This window comes from Cibotium barometz, chromosome 14 (assembly GCF_041138505.1).
Source record: "Cibotium barometz isolate CiBa-2024 chromosome 14, ASM4113850v1, whole genome shotgun sequence".
In the NCBI taxonomy this organism is placed as follows: Eukaryota; Viridiplantae; Streptophyta; class Polypodiopsida; order Cyatheales; family Cibotiaceae; genus Cibotium; species Cibotium barometz.
Window position 1 is genome coordinate 42190263 of NC_141059.1, and position 20802 is coordinate 42211064.

The window sequence follows — 20802 nt, forward strand, 5'->3', positions numbered from 1 at the left end:
AAACTTGCGTTTGAGCCTTTGCTCCTTTGCTCTCCATGCTAGTGCACGGGCCGGTCTTAAGGCTCGAGCTTGAGTTTGAGCCTTTGCTCTCCATGCTAGTGCACCTCGGTCTTAAGGCTCAAACTTGAGTTTGAGCCTTTGCTCTCCATGCTAGTGCACCTCGGTTTTAAGGCTCAAACTTGAGTTTGAGCCTTTGCTCTCCATGCTAGTGCACCTTGGCCTTAAGGCTTGAACTTCAGATTGAGCCTTTGCTTTCCATTCTAGTGTACCCCGGTCTTAAGGCAGCTCAAACTTGAGTTTGAGCCTTTGCTCTCCATGCTAGTGCACCCCAGCCTTAAGGCTCGAACTTCAGATTGAGCCTTCGTTCTCCATGCTAGTGTAAGGCTCGAACTTGAGTTTGAGCCTTTACTCTCCATGCTAGTGCACCCCGGTCTTAAGGCTCGAACTTGAGTTTGAGCCTTTACTCTCCATGCTAGTGCACCCCGGTCTTAAGGCTCGAACTTGAGTTTGAGCCTTTGCTCTCCATGCTAGTGCACCCCGGCCTTAAGGCTCGAACTTCAGATTGAGCCTTCGTTCTCCATGCTAGTGTACCCCGGCCTTAAGGGGCTCGAACTTGAGTTTGAGCCTTTGCTCTCCATGCTAGTGCACCCCGGCCTTAAGGCTCGAACTTCAGATTGAGCCTTCGTTCTCCATGCTAGTGTACCCCGGCCTTAAGGCTCGAACTTCAGATTGAGCCTTCGTTCTCCATGCTAGTGTACCCCGGCCTTAAGGCTCGAACTTGAGTTTGATTCTTTGCTCTCCATGCTAGTGCACCCTGGTCTTAAGGCTCGAACTTGAGTTTCAGCCTTTGCTCTCCATGCTAGTGCACCCCGACCTTAAGGCTCAAACTTCAGATTGAGCCTTCGTTCTCAATGCTAGTGTACCCCGGCCTTAAGGCTCGAACTTGAGTTTGAGCCTTTTCTCTCCATGCTAGTACACCCCGGTGTTAAGGCTCAACCTTCAGATTAAGCCTTTGTTTTCCATGCTAGTGTACACCAGCCTTAAGGCTCAAACTTGGGTTGGAGCCTTTGCTCTCGATGCTAGTGTACACCGGCCTTAAGGCTCAAATTTCAGATTGAGCCATTGTTCTCCATGCTAGTGTACTCCGACCTCAAGGCTCGAGCTTGAGTTTGAGCCTTTGCTCTCCATGCTAGTGCACCCCTAGCATCTGAGTGCACAACTTGGATATAGACCCCACCTTAAGATCGAACCTCCCCTACATGGAACTTATGTGTTAAGGCTCATTGTCCATGCTTAACTTTACATGGAACTTGGCCTTAAGGCTCCAACTTGAGTTCGAGCCTTGCCTATCTATGCTAGTGTATCCCTAGCATATGAGTGCACAACTTGGATCTAGGCTCCAGCTTAAGTTCAAGCCTCTCCTACATAAAACTTGGCCTTAAGGCTCGAACTTGAGCTTGAGCCTTGTCTCTATATGCTGGTGTACCCCTGTCATATGAGTGCACAACTTGGATCTAGGCTCTAGCTTAAGTTCGGGTTTCCCCTATATGGAACTTGGCCTTAAGGCTCCAATATACTAGTGTACCCCTAGCATATGAGTGCACAACTTGGATCTAGACTCCAGCTTAAGTTCAAGCCTCCCATACATGGAACTTTGCCTTAAGGCTCAAACTTGATTTTGAGCCTTGCCTCTCTATGCTAGCGTACCCCTAGCATATGAGTGCACAACTTGGATCTAGGCTCCAGCTTAAGTCGAGCTTCTGTATGGATTAAGTAAATGCAAGTGAGGCCCCCGCTATTCAAGAAAACTAAGTGAAGCATCAATAATTGTAGCATGCATTAAGTTTCTTAAGTTTGATAGGTTTTGATTTGATATGTAGCATTTAAATCCATTTTTTTCTAAGGTTTTGAAACTTTTTTTGTGCTTCACAGGAATGGAAGCTAGCAGAGCACCCGCTACCTCGCAACCACATGGTGCACCAATCTTTACTCTGGATGCTCTCGAAACAACTCAAGCTAAAAGTGTCACTCCTAGAATTAAGGTGGATAAAACCTTCGAATTGAGTAACAAAGGAGGAGTAAAATGGTTTGTGGATAGCTACGATGCTAGTGCAAACTTCAAAGGAGTCCTCCATTTGTTTCTGTCTCAAGGTGATACATCATATGGAGATATGGGGATTGTGGTAGGCGCTAAGGATGATGTGGATGAAAGAGCAAACCCATGCTTCACATGCAATGTATTGCCAGAAGGAGAAACTACAAAAGCAAATAAGTTTTACTTATCATTGGACACTTTTCACCCAGCAGACATGACTGGCAGTAAACTAGGAAAGGACAATTCTATTGTAAAGCTAGGATTGAAGATCATTGACTTTTCCAATCAAGAAGACTCAAGGGTGGATAATGTGGAGGACTTGGTGAAAGCGGTGAGGCATGCAAAGAAGACTTGGTGAAAGCGGTGAGGCATGCAAAGAAGGCTTTGGATTCATGAAAAAAGTCCATACCTGAAAAGGAGACAACAACCACTCAAGTTAGGAAAATTGTGGAAAAAAAAGGCAGGGCCATAGTGAAGTGTGCACTTGAAGCATCTAGAAATGCTGGTGCAACTTCTTCAAAACATAAAAAGGAGGGTGACAAAACAAAAGTCCTTGATATAAGCACAATAACAGCTGAAGACATGGCAGGCTCTCAGGTGCAAGAAGAGGAGCAAGCACTTGCAAAGAAGAGAAAGGCAAAGCACTCTACAAAGGTTCAAGAAATCTCTTCAAAGAGGCAAAGGACAAAACCAGCCAACAAGTGGTTCAAAGGAGATAGATGCGTCCGATGACAAGCTAATGGAGGTTGAGACTCCAAACAAGGGAAGCTCTAAGATTCTTCCCTAGCATCTCAAGATGTCCATCATCTTCCCCTGTAATCAAATCCCTCTTTAGAAATATAAAAGATCTTGTTTCTACCAGTTTTGGCCTAGAGAGAGAAAATCTTCTAGAGAGTGATAATTCAGTTTTTAAATATTTTTGGATTAAAAAATATCTCATCTTATTAAAATAAGTTCCCCTGAAATAGAAGTTCAAAAAGATTTTCAGAAGGTGCATTAGAAATTAAGTATAATCTGTTCAAGAGGCATTATCCTAGGGGTCCAGATTTTCGAAAATTTTTAAATTAAGGTTCCTATGGACCAATAAGATTCATCCAAATGTAGGAAGGAGATAAATAGAAGAATAAAAGGAAAATCCCCCAAAAATGAGAAAATACTCACATAAGATGAAGAGTTGACTAAGGACAAGGTTAATAGTTAAAAAAGAGAGATATTTAGATGAAATGATGCATTTTTGATACCTCAGTATGGGGGAATTCCCCTCATGAAGGAGGTGCCTATTTTACATGTGTGGGAGAGTTTTAAACTCCCAAATAATGAGATATTTTTATCTCTCCTCTCTCCTATTTCAACTAGATCCAAAAAGTGGACTAAACTGACCCAAAAATGATCAAAAATTGACCAAATTGATCTGGAATATTCTAGAATCAGTTGGCTTGGTTAGAAGCTCACTTTTTCCTATAAATAGAAGCCTTCCCTTTTGTTGAAGCTTAATAGTGTTTTTGCACTGTTACCCTACTTCTGCGAAGAGCCAAAAAACTGTGAATTTACTGATAATTCATTAGTTTTTTGACCTTCCCTCTTCTAAAGATTGGTGGCCACTCTTGTTTCAACAAGAGTAGAACCCTCAAACCATCAAGCCAAAGGAAATCTCTCAAATTCCTTCGTAAGTTGGAGATTCTTCTCTTTTCTATTCATTTTATGGTTTTTTATGATTTTTGTCTTCTTTCTCTAAATTGAATGTGATGTTATGCGTCATTGAAAAAAGGCATTCCCCTCTCTTCTTTAGTAAATCCAACCATTCTTATCCTAGATGAATGATTAATGGATAAATCAAGTTTTTCATAATGTTTCTCTTTGATAAAGTAGAAAATGTTTACATTAGAATGATTTAAATACTCTTAGTGAGCTTCTAATTAATTGTAGAGAGTTAAAAATTGAAAAATGGTCAGCCATACAAAGGAGGTTATGGCAAAATTTTTCTAAAAGTGTGAAAAATAAGTTTTATTTTTTTATTTAAAAAGAGTAATTCCCATCATATATGTATTCTTAAAGTGTTATTTTCATCCTAGGTATAAAAAAATGCTTACTAAAAATATTTTATTAAAAGAAAGTGTTACTTTCTTTAGAATTAAATTCTATGTATAGAAGGAAGCTTATTGAAATTTTACTTTGATCATAAAAGAATGATTTTCATCTAAATGATTTTTTATGCATAAACATATCCATAAAAGATATTTTTTTAATATTAAAAGTGTGATTTTCATCATAAATGATTTTTGTGCATAAACATATGCATAAAAGATATTTGTTTATATTAAAAGTGCAATTTTAATCATAAATGATTTTATGCATAAACATATGCATAAAAGATATTTTTTATATTAAAAGTGTGATTTTCATCATAAATGATTTTTATGCATAAACATATGCATAAAAGATATATTTTTTATATTCAAACTGTGATTTTCATCATAAATGATTTTTATGCATAAACATATGCATAAATGATATTTTTTTAATATTAAAAGTGTGATTTTCATCATAAATAATTTTATGCATAAAAGATATTTTTTTATATTAAAAGTGTGATTTTCATCATAAATGATTTTTATGCATAAACATATGCATAAAAGATATTTTTTTATATTAAAAGTGTGATTTTCATCATAAATGATTTTATGCATAAACATATGCATAAAAGATATTTTTTTTATATTAAAAGTGTGATTTTTATCATAAATAATTTTTATGCACAAACATATGCATAAAAGATATTTTTTTATATTAAAAGTGTGATTTTCATCATAAATGATTTTTATGCACAAACATATGCATAAAAGATATTTTTTTATATTAAAAGTGTGATTTTTATCATAAATGATTTTTATGCATAAAAGAAATTCTTTCATGTTAAAAGAGTGATTTTCATCATAAATGATTTTTATGATGATAAAAGTGTGACTTTCATCACAATTGGATTTTATACATAATTAGATGCATATAGAATCTTTATAATTAAATAAGGGTTCTCTTTAATCCTCTATTAATTTTCGTAAAAATTGGAAAAATGAATAAGTAGATAATATGTGAGAGGAAATTCTACCGTTTCATATTCACTAAGATGGAAATGAGAAAATTCTACCATTTCATATTCACTAAGATAGGAATGAGAAAATTCAAATAAACTATCGAAGTTAGAGATCGAGATAAATGATTATTTTATTCCTCCTAGGAATTCATGATTAGTTTAGAAATCTGTAAGCAAATATTCAATGAACAAAATTTAGAAAAAAAGAAATTGAAATATTACCTTTCAAGAAAGATAGTTTAAGAAGAACCTTTCTAGACCCAAAACTCTGATTTAGACTATTGACCAAGACTATTGAAAAATTACCTTTCAAGAAAGATAGTTTAGGAAGAACCTTTCCAGACCCAAAGCTCTGATTCAGACTATTGACGAAGACCTAATTCCTTCGTCAGTTTCAATCAATGACGATGTGCCCAGTTCAGGAAAAATGCACTCAAAACACCCACCGAATCCGAAACTAAGTTAAGACTTTTGATTTTGATCTGAGGATCAAGTTAACAGAATTTGAGGAATTCTGTCTAGAATTCAAACCTAGATCTAGAAATATTGGGATACAGATTTAAGATTTATTCATGGTATTCAAACAAAATCAAAACTGAAAACTTGCATAAAAACCCTGTTTTCTTAAAGGACGCCAGAATACTGGAGGGAGCATTTGGCATATGTGTTTAACTAAGGGAAGTTCAGTTGCAACAACTGGTGGGGAGTGTTCGAGGGACAGCTCACGCGGCAAAAACCTGCCTAGGTCTTGACCAGCCTGGGTATGGTGAAAAATGGTATGCTTTCGGTACGATGGGCGAGGGCCAACGAAGCGGTCCCTGAGTGAAGTGCCAGGACACCTAAGGAGGATCCTGGAGGGTTCTGACTAGGCGATGCACGGGCTCGCAGTGCTTAGGACACCCATACGTATGTCGAGGAAGATATATATATGTATGTTGACGAAATGATTGTTGTAATCTTACTGGATCTCGTTGCTGAACAACTGGTCCCAACGGAGAGTCCAGATTGGTACTGTTTTTGTGAAACAAGGGATTGAATGAAAATTTTGAATTATGAAATCTGTGATCATATTTGTTTTGTCAATGGATTATTTTTATACTAAAGTATTAAAGAGGAGTGTGTGAGTATCTGTTTTCTAAAGCTAAAGTTAAGAAAGGCATTTCAATTACGGGTGGATGAGTACTTGTTTGGATCTACGGATTCCAGCGAGCTGGCAGGGTGGTGGCTAACCCATGGGCCAGATGAGGTTAGGCTCGAATCAGTGGAGTTCTAATAATCAAACTAAAAAATCTTAGGATTATGTTAGGATTCGAGTAGCTAGTTAATTCCCTGATAAATTTCTCAATTGAGTGGATCAACGACTGTGCTTGATCTTGATTAGGAAAAAAGCGTTGAAATTACTCAAATGATCAAATTATATCAGCGATAGTTTCCTTCTATCTGGTTTATTCAAGTGAAGGATAGTTTAGAATTGATCTCGTTAGAAGAAAAAAAAATTCGTTAAGAAAATTCAAAAAGGTGGAATCGTCCCGGGCATGGGAAATTTTCCCGGTTTCGGTTTTTCGAGTGACCACCAGCCTAGTCTCGTGCCCCGACATTCATGGGCGATGCCCTGAGTGAGAAACCCTGCCCCGCGCATGAGGCTGACAGCTTCCGCTGTCAGCCTATCGCGAGTCCGGTGCACGAAGGGGGCAGGGGGATCTCACAGTTGGTATCAGAGCAGAAATTACCTAAATTTTAAATAAAAATCTGGAAAAGGAATGTTTTTCACTTGTTAATACTATGAGAATGAATTTCAAAAATTGAAAACTTATAAATTGGATTGGAAATTTATAGATGGACACCCCGAACCTATCTGGAATTCCTTGACTCTCTCTCTCAGGATATGATAGCTTTTGCATTTGATCACCTCATCAACTCTGCGATGACCCGAATGAGCAGAGTGAGACTCGCTCGCCATTTTGAGAGTCTTTAGTTTCCTGATCCTCGAGCAACGTCAGTATATGTGGTTTTGTGGAGGACGGTGTATTAATATTAGTAGTACCAGTCAGCATCAGAGGCTCAGGCAAAATATTTCCTTGGCCATGATTCTGATAAGACTAGGGCTTGTTCAGCATGTTCTACTCTGTGATCATTCACCCAGAAACTTCAGAACTTCATGTCGATTTTTTAGACTTCTTAGCTGCTTTATCCCGAGAAATAGAATTAGAGCACCTCTTTGTGTAATGAATCGTGTGTACCATGGTATATCTTCTTCACAGTTTCGCTTCTTTATACGATTACGACTGAGGCAATGATCCTAGAGTCGAGCTACTCTATGTACATATTGCAACTTTTATATAAATATAGAAATGTTTTCTGAAGAAAAATTCCCTATTGTATAAGTGATTGTTTACAGACGATCTGATAAAGAAAAATCTGTTATCGGACATATGTCATAGATCTGCAATAAGATCATTGTCTTGTTTAAGAAATTGTTTTCCAAACCTCTTAAGTCTTAGGATCTCGTGGATGATATCAAAATAAAAATTTAATAATATATAAATTTTTGGCAGAATCATGAGATGAGGAAACCGTGGCCATCAGTCAGACCCTCTCTCTGAAGATGACGAGCTTAACCCTGATGTTCCCAAGGCTCTTCATAGGACTTAGCCCCAGGACCCTTCAAAGGAGAAGGGGAGAACCTGGGCGAGGCTGTGGAAAAATGGGTGGAAGCCATGGAAGAATATTTTGACGTCACAGGCTACAATGAGCGGAGCAAAATGGCTCTTGCTCGGCTAAAAATAGTGGAAACAGCCAGGGTAGCATGGAGGAACCACTATGACACCAACGGTCTGGACAGAAATACTCAGTCCCGGAACGACCTAAAAACCTATCTAAGAAAGAGATTTTGTCCCCCTGGATTTTTGGAAATCAAAATGAACGAATTCTTAGAGCTCAAGTAGGAGAGCAAAACCATCGAGGAATATCACCAGGCCTTTGCTCTTCTACTCAAAAATTCACCACCTCTAGATGAAGAACATCTCATGGCCAGGTTCATTTGGGGAATGAACGAACCCTTGGACACACTGGTCAAAAATGCCACGCCAGTGTCCATGGCTGAAGTAGTAAGAATGGCAAAAGATTTTGCCAAAGCCTTTGTAGTAAAGGTCCTGCCAAAGCCTGCACCCTCCCCTCTAATTTTAAAAGATTCCAAGCCCAAGGAAGTACTTCAAACTTTCCACCCCTGAAGAGGCAGCAAGGCCCGAATCAGCATCAGGATGGAGGAAGACTCGGAAGTGAAGGAAGACCCTTCCCCTAGAATACTTTCTCAGGAGCCCCACCTCTTTCAAGAAATCAGTGGTGGGGATGAGCTCAGAAGTGAAAATCGATGTTTTGGATGCCAAGGTTTCGGTCACCCAACTGAAAGACTGCGCGACTCCTGCCATAGTCAAGGAGACAGGGAAGTCAACAACCCCGAGTTCAGAGACCAACCCCTTCATACCAGTCTAATCAGGGTCCGTCTCGCCCAAGCCAGGGAAACCCCACAAGAACTCCAGCTCAGCCATGTGCCTCTGTCTAGAGTAACCTCAGAACTCCCTCCAAGAACTGGGGCAACCAAAGAGAAAGAGTTCTAGCTCAGACTGCACAGCAACCAGAGCAGTCACAATTTGAGATGTAGTAGAAGAGAAAAGAGGGCAGATCTTTGCTACAAGTGAAAACCAAGGACCTAACCATCAGTTCTTAGTCATACATACTCAAACAAAATATCAGGGTAAGCCTTTTAAGCTTTTGATTGATTCAGGCAGTTCTCATTCTTTCATTTCCCCTCGATGTTTGTGTAAGCTAGTCTTAGAATAGAAATCAGGGAAACCTGTGCAAGTTGAATTGGCCAGTGGGAAGACTCTTTTCACTCACCATGAGAGAGATCTTATCCAGTTCAATCTAGATGGCTATGTAACCGACTGGGGTGGTTGCAAGATCAGGGTGTCCAGTTTTCTCCACTCAGGCACCCTATAAACAGTAAAAAAACAGGCATTTGTTTACCTTTAGTGGCTAATCTCTCCTAGTAAATGAAGGAATTTCGTTTCAAGTTCTTTTGTTGGAACATCATATTCAAAGTTGGAAATATAGTTGCATAATTTGATTAAGCATTAGATGGTCAAAAGTCCTCATTTTCTTAGGTACAAAGTCAATGTATACACCCTGTCCCAAATTTGAACTGATTCCATAAAATGCTAATATCTTTTACATATAAACTCATATGAGATTCCCACTTTGTACCTTAGATCTTCACATAATATGGAGCTTAACTTGATTTTTTGAGAATATTTTAAGATATTTGTCTATTTTCTTTAAACATTTCAAGGTCTCTAAAGTGTTATAATATACGCCTCTTTTTGTACCCACAATAGCTACCACTTAAAATCCTCAATCTTGTAGATCAAAAGAGTGGGTAGATACTGAGACATTAGTAGAATCTCGGGGGGGTCACTATATGTAAAATATCCCTATCGCGTGCGTTCAAGGCCTATATTTTAAATCCCTTATTTGTGAATTTTTTAATCTATATAATATCCCCTTTTCTTTATGAATCTGTAAATTTTTTTGAAATTTTTTAAAATCATACCCTTATGTAAATATATTTATGTAAGTTTCATAAATTAAAATTATGCTTCTGTTGAATGCACGTGATATTCACATTTTTTTGTGAGTGACCCCCCCGAGAGTAGAATGTGGTGGTTAGTAAAAATTGCAAATCCAATGGTTGGATTTTTGATGATCTCTTTTTCAAAATTCTTCCAGACTATCAGAAGGCCTGCAAATATTAATAATCTAATTAGTAAAATTACATTTTTGATGTGAATGATCTAAAACCTATAGGGACTAGTGTACTTGTAATGGTGCATCTATGGAAAAATAAATTGGATCACTCTAAGTATGGAAAGATCATTTGTTTATCATCTCATCATATTTTTGATTAATTTTGATTAATTAGACTAATTTATATTTATTTAAGTTATATTAGGTTAATTTAAGGACAAGCGTATTTTCTATTATTTGCTTGATCTAATTTTAAGTACCTTGCCCTCAAAATTTGCTCTCCAAGCTATGTCCCAGTCTAGCATAAACTGGATAAAACTGGATACCCTGATCTTGCAACAACCCACTGTCAGTTCAAAGTTTTACCTCTGGGAGTTTTTGACGAGATCCTTGGAATGGACTGGCTCCACAGAAATCAAGCTTGACATACACTGTCACAATGGAACCATTTCCTTCCATGACCTTCACGAGAACAAAGTTCAAGGAACTGGAGTTTCCGGAACCCCAGTTAGTAAAAGCCTCTAGGTTGCTCAAAGGACTTAGAAAGAAGCAGCAAATTTATGTTGTCAAAATGAACCCAGTAGACAAAGCTTAAGGCTAAAGAACCAGAATGGTTAAATGAATTCGATGATCTATTCCCGACAGAGCTAATTGAAATGCCTCCAATCCGGAAAGTAGATCATGTGATTGAATTGACCCCCGGAGCTCAGCCAGTAGCCCTACGCACAGATAAAATGCCAGTTCCTAAAGCCATCAAACTCAAGGAACAACTTAGATAGCTGTTAGAACAAGGGTTTGTAAGATCTAGTGTTTCACCTTGGGGTGCGCCAGTTCTCTTTAAGAAAACGAAAGATGGAACGCTTAGACTCTGTGTGGACTACAGAGGTCTAAGTATCCTATCCCAAGAATTGATGAGCTTCTGGCCAGGCTAAATGGAGCCCAGATCTTCACAAAGATAGATCTCAAATCTGGGTATTACCAAATCAGGATCAATGATCAAGATATACCGAAAACAGCCATCAATACTCGCTATGGGCATTATGATTTTACTGTCATGCCATTCGGATTAACTAATGCCCCAGCTACATTCAATCGCCTTAATGCAGGACATCCTCAGAGAATACTTGGATGGTTTTGTTCTAGTTTTCTTTGATGACATTGTGATTTACTCAAGGAATGCAACTGACCATGAGACTCATGTCCGAAAAGTTCTTGAGATTCTAAGGAAGCACCAACTCTTTGCCAAAAAGAGCAAATGCACTTTCTCTACCGACCACGTTGAATACTTGGGCTTTGTGATATCCAAAGATAGAATTTCTCCAGATTCCACAAAAGCCCAAGCAGTCATAGATTGGCCTGAACCAAAGACAGTGAAAGAAGTCAGAGGATTCCTGGGATTGGCTGGTTGGTATAGAATTTTTATACCAAAGTATGCTCTCATAGCTTCCCCCCTCACTAACCTTCTCAAAAAGAATACCCCATTTCAGTGGTCTGCCAAGTGCTAGAGTGCTTTTGATAAGCTGAAGACCGCCTTGGTAAACGAGTCCCATTCTGAAGCTGCCAGATTTCTCTCTACCCTTTGAGGTAGTAACTAATAAAGTGGTTTTGCCCTGGGAGGTGCACTCATGCAGGAAGGTCATGTAGTGGCCTATGAATCCCAAAAGCTCAGAATGCATGAGAGGAATTATGCTGTTCACAACCTAGAATTACTTTCAGTAGTCTATGCCTTAAAGTTGTGGAGATATTACCTATTGGGAAAAACATTCACTTTGATGACAGACCATCAGAGTTTAAAGTGGTTCTTTACTTAGAAGGACCTCAACATGCACCAAAGAAGGTGGATGTAGACCGTGCAAGAATTTGATTTTGAAATCAAGTACCACCCAGGCAAAGAAAATGTGGTAGCAGATGCCCTCAGCAGAAAAGCCTCCTTGCTTGCAATTACTGTAGTATCAAATCCTTTGATTATTGAAGCAAGAGAGAAGATCATGCAAGATAGATTCTTTGGCCCTATTACTACCCTACTTATGCAGGAAAGCAAAACTCCTCACGAGTTGAACAGAGTTCAAGGGTACAGCCTGGATGATGGCATTATGTATTATAATTGTAGGCTATGCATTCCCAATGATGAGGGAACCAAGGATCAAATTCTTAAGGAATCCCATGAGAGCCTTATAGGCAGGACATCCAGGTTTCATCAAAACCTACATGTCTATAAAGAAAAGCTTCTTTTGGCCTGGTCTGAAAAAGGATGTAGTGAATCATGTACGTCAATGTCTGACATGCCAGAAAGTCAAAGCTGAAAGAGTAAAAATGCTTGGGAAGTTACATCGATTGTGAATGTATCAGTATGGACTTTATTACTAGATTACCTTTAGTACAATGAGGTTACAACTCCATTTTTGTGGTAGTTGACAGACTAACCAAAGTTTCCCATCTGATCCCAGTAAAAGAAACCTACACTACAGTGGATGTGGCCAGAATGTTCCTCAAAGAAATCTTCAGGTTGCATGGCCTACCCAGGAGAATAGTAAGTGATTGAGATCCCAAGTTTACTTCAAGGTTCTAGATTGCATTTTTCGAAGCAGTGGGAACTTTCTTGGATCTCAGCACAGCTTATCACCCTGAGACCGATGGCCAAACTGAGAGGGTAAACCAAGTAATCGAAGATATACTTCGGTCATGCTATGGCAAGGAACCCAAGAAGTGTCTAAGCTATCTGCACCTAGTCGAGCTCGCCTACAATGCTTCTTATCAATGAAGTATCAGGATGAGCCCTTTTAAAGCTCTGTATGGACAAGATTGCTTAACTCCGTTAACTTGGTCCGACCCATTGATTAGGGTCAAGATGTCCAGACAAATGCTCGACAAACGCTTGACGACATGGAGCAACAGATGTAGTCAATTTGTAAAGATATTAAAGCTGCCCAGGATCAACAAAAGCAGTATGCAAATAAGAAGAGGATAGACAGAAAGTTTGAAGAAGCAGATATGTTCTTCATTAGAGTACGGCCCAAAAGAAGTTCTCTATCTTTTGGGAAGTACAAGAAATTATCCCCCAGATATTGTGGACCATATCTGATTATAAAGAAAGTAGGTGACTTAGCCTATGAACTTCTTCTGCCTCCTCATCTCAAAGTTCATAATGTATTTCATGTAAGCCTTCTAAAGAAATATGTGCCAAGTCCAAATCATGTGTTTGATGATGAAATCCTAACCTCTTCAACAACCCAAGGGCAGATGGAACTCCAACCTGAAGAAATTCTTGATGTTCGAGAAAAGATTCTTAGGAAGAGAATTCTCAGAGAATTATTGGTAAAATGAAAGTTCTATCCTTTTGAAGATGCCACCTGGGAGAATGAAGCCGATTTGTTGTGGGATTACCCCCAGTTTGCGAGATGAGGGCATCTCGTGTTTTTCAAATGGGAGAAAATGTAAGATTCCTCCCCAGCCTCTCAAGATGTCCATCATCTTCCCCTGTAATCAAATCTCTCTTTAGAAATATAAAAGATCTTGTTTCTACCAGTTTTGGCCTAGAGAGAGAAAATCTTCTAGAGAGTGGTAATTCAGTTTTTAAATATTTTTGGATAGAAAAATATCTCATCTTATTAAAATAAGTTCCCCTGAAATAGAAGTTCAAAAAGATTTTCAGAAGGTGCATTAGAAATTAAGTATAATCTGTTCAAGAGGCATTATCCTAGGGGTCCAGATTCTCAAAATTTTTTAAATTAAGGTTCCTATGGACCAAGAAGATTCATCCAAATGTAGGAAGGAGATAAATAGAAGAATAAAAGAAAAAATCTCCCAAAAATGAGTAAATACTCACATAAGATGAAGAGTTGACTAAGGACAAGGTTAATAAACACCATATTGGGGAATATGGGAATTTCCCACAAGTTTGGGACACGTGGTCAAAAGTTTGGATTAACCATAACTTGAACACCACTAATCCAAAATGAGCGCTTTATAGCTCTTTAGATTCCATTTTTCAAGCGCTTTCAACGATAGGTCATATGATAGGGTTTTGAGAAACTTACAAACATGTTATCCATGTCCCCCTTTTTTAAGTATTCAAAAATGGGAATTGGGAAATTTCTAAATTCACTAATATGGTATTAATAGTTAAAAAAGAGAGATATTTAGATGAAATGATTCATTTTTGACACCTCAGTATGGGGGAATTTCCCTCATGAAGGAGGTGCCTATTTTACATGTGCAAAGATGCAATAATCACCTTCTATTTTGATCTGACAAGGGAAAAGATGACTTGGGAATAGGTGTGTGACATATAAGCTAGGGGATTATAAGTATAATCAATGGAGGAGCTACAGCCAGTCCTTTGTTAGGGACTCTCTCAATTGTTCAAAAAAAAATCCTTCACTTTCAAAAAGTGTAGTAACTTTACTCAATCACCTATATAGAGAATCTACAGGTATTGTATCTCAACAAGAGTCTATTCCTTGGACAATTAGGGAGGTGAGTTTTGATATGACAAAGATTATAGCCTTCTGTAGTGAAGAGCATGTACCATTTCAACTGGCAATCATGAATCTACATGGTACAAAGGAGCACCTCTCGTGAGAATTTTTCTCCAAGTTGGCACTTTCTTTGAACACACTAAACTCACAATATGAATATATTCTTGTGTGTTTTGTTGATTTCATCACCATTGGAATACTTATCGAAGGGATTTCTAGCCAGTCAACAAAGGTGCACTATGAATTTGGCATGATCCACACACAAAAAGATGATGCCTGGACATCTGGAACAGTTGAGATTGCAACTGTTATTCTTTTCATCATCAGCAAGGTTGACAAGTTTGAGACCATTGATAAGGTTCTCACAAAAAATGTATTCATCTCAGGCTCTAGTGGCCAAAATAGAGAATTCATCTCGAGACAAAGGCTTTATTGACAGTCTCATCTCACAGGGTTTTGTCCTGATGAACACAGCTATATTGTAGAGATATATTGTGGTGGAGTTGTGCTAGAGGAGAGCTTACTAAAGAAGAGACGATGTATTGCTTTATGCAAAGATTATTTGGAAGCGATGGCATTAGAATCAAAGTGCTTTGCTCTTTTAGACAGTCACCCGTCCTTGCAAGAGTGGTGTGGTGCAAGTGGCGGCACAAAAAACAAACACTAGATGATGCAAAAAAAGAGAACCTTCAAAATCTTCACATTGACGACCCGCCAAGTACAGAGGAGGAAGACGAAGGTGATGATATTGACAACAAAAATGACACAGATGATGATAAAGAATTTGGGGATGCTATAGACTTTGAAGATGTAGGGCAAAGGAATGAAGAGGACCAAGGGAATGATGCTCTATTCAATGAGGATGCCGAAGACAATTTTGAAGATATTGGAAGGCATGAAAATTATGGTGGGAATGGTGATGATATATTGGATACTGCAAACACCATGGAAGCTTCAAATGTTGGGGTTGCTATGGCCGTTGAGAAGATGGGGATACAGATGTCAACAAGGCTTTCCATGCTCATAGCACATCAAGCTCTCAACCAAAGAAATGTAGAAAAGTGCACTGATAGTGCTTATGAATGTACAACGAATGGTGATCATTGAAAGGAGCTTATCAACAACTAATATTAACATAGGTCTTGTTCAAAGTGTGGATTTGTTGAAATAATTATTAGTCTTTTGATTAATACATTGGCTTTTTTGGTGGATTCACTTTTAACATTTTTCTATTAAAGTGAATATTTCTATTCTAATTATTTTTGATTTCATGCCAATGTCTGGTACAAATGATGATGCACACTTACTATTAAGAAATTATTCTTGATTTCATGCCAATGTATGGTACAAATGATGATGCACACTTACTATTAAGAAATTACTCCATATCCTAGTGTAGCAGTGAGGCTCAAAATTAAGTTTGAGCCTAATACAAATGATGATGCACACTTACTATTAAGAAATTACACTTACTCCATATCCTAATGTAACAGTGAGGCTAAAACTTAAGTTTGAGCCGTACCTCCACTTATGTCCAACCTTGGGGATGTCTTCCAACACAAGGCACAATCTCAAGTTGAGCGATCTTTACTTTGCCCTTGTAAGTGAGGCTCAAACTCAAGTTTGACCCTTGTGTGAAAGTCTTGGCAGGTAATATGGTTCCTAATTCATTATGGTACATCACTCAATGTTGAGTAATCTAAGTTTGGATACAAAGTATATGTGTAGATATAAAAATGACTAGTATTGTATTAGCCTTGGTGTATTATTTAAATCCTAAAAGTAATAGCATTTTATTTTAATCTTACATATATATACAAAGAAGGGAAAGATGAAGATAACATTGCTCAACTAGAACATCATCATGAAAGCCCTACTAGAGAGATCAACTCTCATGATTCAAATGCTAGAAATAATGAAGACAACATGGTGGAGGTAGATCACATCAATGATTCTGCTTTACAAACATCTTCAAGGCCTTCAAGTGATAGGACTAAAGAGACTAAGGACATTCCTGATTTGCAAGTTAATGTTGAGGTTAGTGAGAGAAAAGATAAAGTTAATGAAGAGCTTCAAGAGACTTTTGCAACCAAGGAGAGACAAGAAGAGATTGTCGAACAAATTGATGAGGCTACATATGCTACGAATAAAGGGAAAACAGTTGAAATCAAGGACTCTGTGGTAGAGGGTGTTGAAGAAATTGATGAGGCTACATATGCTATGAATAAAGAGAGAATAGTTGAAATCAAGGACTCTGCGACGAGCGGCCGACAGAGGGTGCCAAGAAAACTAAAGGTAGATCTTTTTCAATAGGATGTTATTTAAGATGATTTATTCAGCAATTTTGTGTGTTAAAAAGTATGTTTCTCAGAGCGAGAGTTGTTTTTGCAGGTACAACTACTTCTAACAATCACAAGTTAAGTGCGTAAGAAATAGAGCAACGTGTTGAGGAGCTACGTTCCGATACACAAAAGAGTAGGCCTCTAGGAAGTTTATATTCTTTTGAGAGAGATGGAGATAGATTAGTATTTCAATCTTCACCAGTCAATAGGGAAATGCAATCAAGTCTAGGAGCCATCATCATAGATGAGTATGGGAGCATGAAACGAAAGTAAAATTGTGGATGTTTTGTTGTAATTAGCTCTCATTGATAATATAGGATCACTTTTTTTAACATTGTTAAGTATGTAAACACATTAAAGTATTATCATTCTTCTGTATCGTATGCAGAAAATATTCCTCGTGAAATCACCATAAAGAAACATGCACTTATACTTGATCTTAATGGAGTTTTACTCAACAAGGAAGAGAAGAGGCATCCACAAACAAATTGTATTCGAATTGATATTAGTCGCACCACAGTTGTTATTCGCCCCGGGTGTTTTGAATTTTTGGATGAGATTTGCCAGTGCTTTCATGTTGGTATTTGGTCCACCATGCTACACAAGAATGTTTGTGCCTATGTAAACACTCTTGAATAGTATGCATATAAGAAATATCATTTCTTTATGGTGTGGGGACAAGAAGAATGTTATATCCATAATCTTTGAAAAGTGCATAGGCCAGATAAGCCTACTGTTGAGGCTATGTTTAAACCTTTACTCAAGGTTTGGAATCAGTGCCAAGATATTTGCAATAAGAAGAATACATTGCTTATTGATGATAGCCCTTTCAAGGGATGTGTTAATCTAAAAGACAACTATCTCTTCCCTGAAAGTTTTCAAGGAGGGCACGACTACGTACTGTGCAATGACCTTCTACCCTACCTTTTAAATCTAAATAATACAAATGACATTAGGTCTATTATTTTGCTTAATCGGCTAGGTCAATCTCCTATCACACATGGTCATAATTTATTTATTGATTTTCAAGATGTACTGGAAGAATGTCTCCAATGCACCTCCCAATTTTTGTGAGAAAAGCTCAACGAATATTCAAATGAAGTGGAAAACTCCTCTTGTGCATCTTCACACTTACCATTGTATGGTGATAAGCTAAAGTATGTCCAATCAAGAGGGGAAAAAAGAGAAGTAGAATCCATAAGCAAGGATCTAGCAATGTTGGCATCCAAAGCTGGAGTACCATTACTATCCAAAGACCAGCTAAGCTTGTTAAAAGTGTGTTACAAAACAAGGATTTTGAGTGATCAACACGCTATTGCTTATGCTACTCGCTTGGGATATGATCGTGGTCATCTCATAAGTGGAGTTACAGCAAAAGCATACATATCAAGGCTACAAAAGGCTTACTTGAGCTTATGGGTAGGATAATGTCTAGTTTCATTAAACATTGAGTGACAGTATAATCAGATTCCAACCTAACCCATACTAGTTATTGCTGCAGGTCGAAGAAAACCATTGTTGCTGAGGTCCTAAATATGCAGTTTGAAGTATGGGATCTGCACAAATATCAAGACTTGTTGGGTGCAGAATGTTTGGAGCCATTTTGTACTAAAAGCCCATAAGATAGACTTAGGCTTTGGCCAAAACAATGTGCTTAGATGGGTTCAATTTTTGGATTGTACGAGCCAAATCTTTACACTATTGTATCAAGCAATCAAATGCCATTATACTCCAAACTTACTGTCATTTGATTATCTCTTTTGTCAATATTTGCAATTCGATTGCAATGAAGATGTGTTTGTTTTTTATTGAAGACATTGCCTTGTCAAGGTGTAAGGCTATGAATATTATAATTTAATTTGGATAGACTCAATTATCTCAATAGTGAAAATCTTTTATACATCATATTCAATAAATTTGATGAAATTTAGCATTGACAATATACTCGCTCTTTCATTTTTTTGGTTGAACTTCTGAGGTATTGGAGCGTTTGTCTATGAAGGTTTAAGACCATCCATATCATGGATGAATTTATGTTGTTGGCACATAATATATTTATTTAAAATTTTAAATGTCCATTAACCATACATTTTGTTTTCAACAGGATATGTTGAAGCATATAGCTTTGATTTCAAGTGTACAGAAAACTTACTATTAAGGTGGCACCAATCATTGGTGACTCATGTACCTAGAAGCAAAAGAGTTCCACCACTCCCAGATACAATAAGGAAACAAAGAAGAGTATTGATACTTGAACTCAATGGTGTTTTACTTAAGACCATTGAGATGCAACATGGTGATGTATGTCCAAACTGGGCCAAACATATGCATCTTGTGGAAGAGAATACAAGTGTTTTGCATTTGATTCGCAAAGATGCATTCACTTTCCTTGATTTTTGTATGCAATGGTTTGAGGTATGGATCTCGAGTACTAATAGACTACAAAGGACTCGACGCATTCTTGAGTTGTGCTTTCCTCGACACCATCAAAAGTTTAAGGTTGTAGCAAGGCAAGTAGCATGTCAAAAGACGAATCTTCTAATTGGATATCGATCTGTATACCACAAAAACTTGGATGTAGCATGGAGAATTTTTCATGACCTGGATGGAAATAACATGCTAATTTTTTATGATACCCTCTACAATGTAATGTGGAATATACCTGGAACCTACTTGATTTTTCCAAAGATGTGCAATCAAAATATAGAGGAGCTTCACAGTTTTTTGGAGACAACAATCAGCGCATGGTTACTTGGTTTTATTTATGCAAAGAACAAACGGGAGTATACTTGTAACACTTTAGTAAATGAAGCAGCTTATGAGATAGAGAAACTTTGTATGTATTGGAGCAATACATGATAAAACGCTATGTTTGAGATACAATTTGTACTCAATTATTATCTTGACAAAGTGTCTATGAAGGGTTTTTGTCTTCGGATGAATTGTAAACTTGAATGTAACAATCTCATTGAAATTTGATTGCTTCTGGTGTTTCTAAACACCACACTCTTTGGAGATCCCCGTTCCTTTTCCAAGTGTTCTTTGGCATTATTATCCCATGTTTTTACTTCAATGTCCCTCAAATTTGAGCATATATATTATGATTTATAATCTTGATATAGTGTCTAAGATGGGTTTTCATGTATGGATCAATCGTAAACTTAGCACATTGTTACTGCCATTGAGATTTACTTTTTGTTTTGTTGTTTCTAACACCACACCCTTTAGAGATCTCTCATTTCTAAGGTTCCTTTTTAAGTGATATTTAGAATTCTTTTGGGGCAAATTAAATAAAGCCCATGTTTTTACTTCAATGTCTCAAAGTGGAGATAGTATTTAACATTATCTTCTTCATATGAAAGGTGTTGTATAATCTCAATTAAGTTTAGTGTCAAATAAAGCCCATGTTTTTACTTCAATGTCTCAAAGTGGAGATAGTATTTAACATTATCTTCTTCATATGAAAGGTGTTGTATAATATCAATTAAGTTTAGTGTCATGTTTCCCTTGTCTTTCCAATATTGTTGCATTGACGTATGTATCTATACAACTACAAACAAATACGCCAAATAGTTGTGTCAAGATATAATCTAATGGCACAAAGAGTGCACCAACAAATAGATGTTAGCTCAAACTACACAAAAATACCGAGTTTCCAACCAATCCTATAAGAAATGGGACTCGAATAATTTTCAAAATTCCTAAATTTATCTTATAGTGAGAAGATACTCAGCAATCCTTTCATGCCATGCTTGTGGAGCTTACTTCAGCCCATACAAGGCCTTCCGAAGCTTACATACATACTCTGGGTGACGTGTATCCTCAAAACCAGGTGGCTAATCCATATACACTTCTTCTTGTAAGTCACCATGCAAGAACACATTATTACATCCTTCATCCTTCTGATCATGTAAAAACCAGCCTTTAGCTACTATAGGTACCGTAATCATAGCTCTCACACTTGCCATCTTTGCAACTGGGAAAAACGTCTTG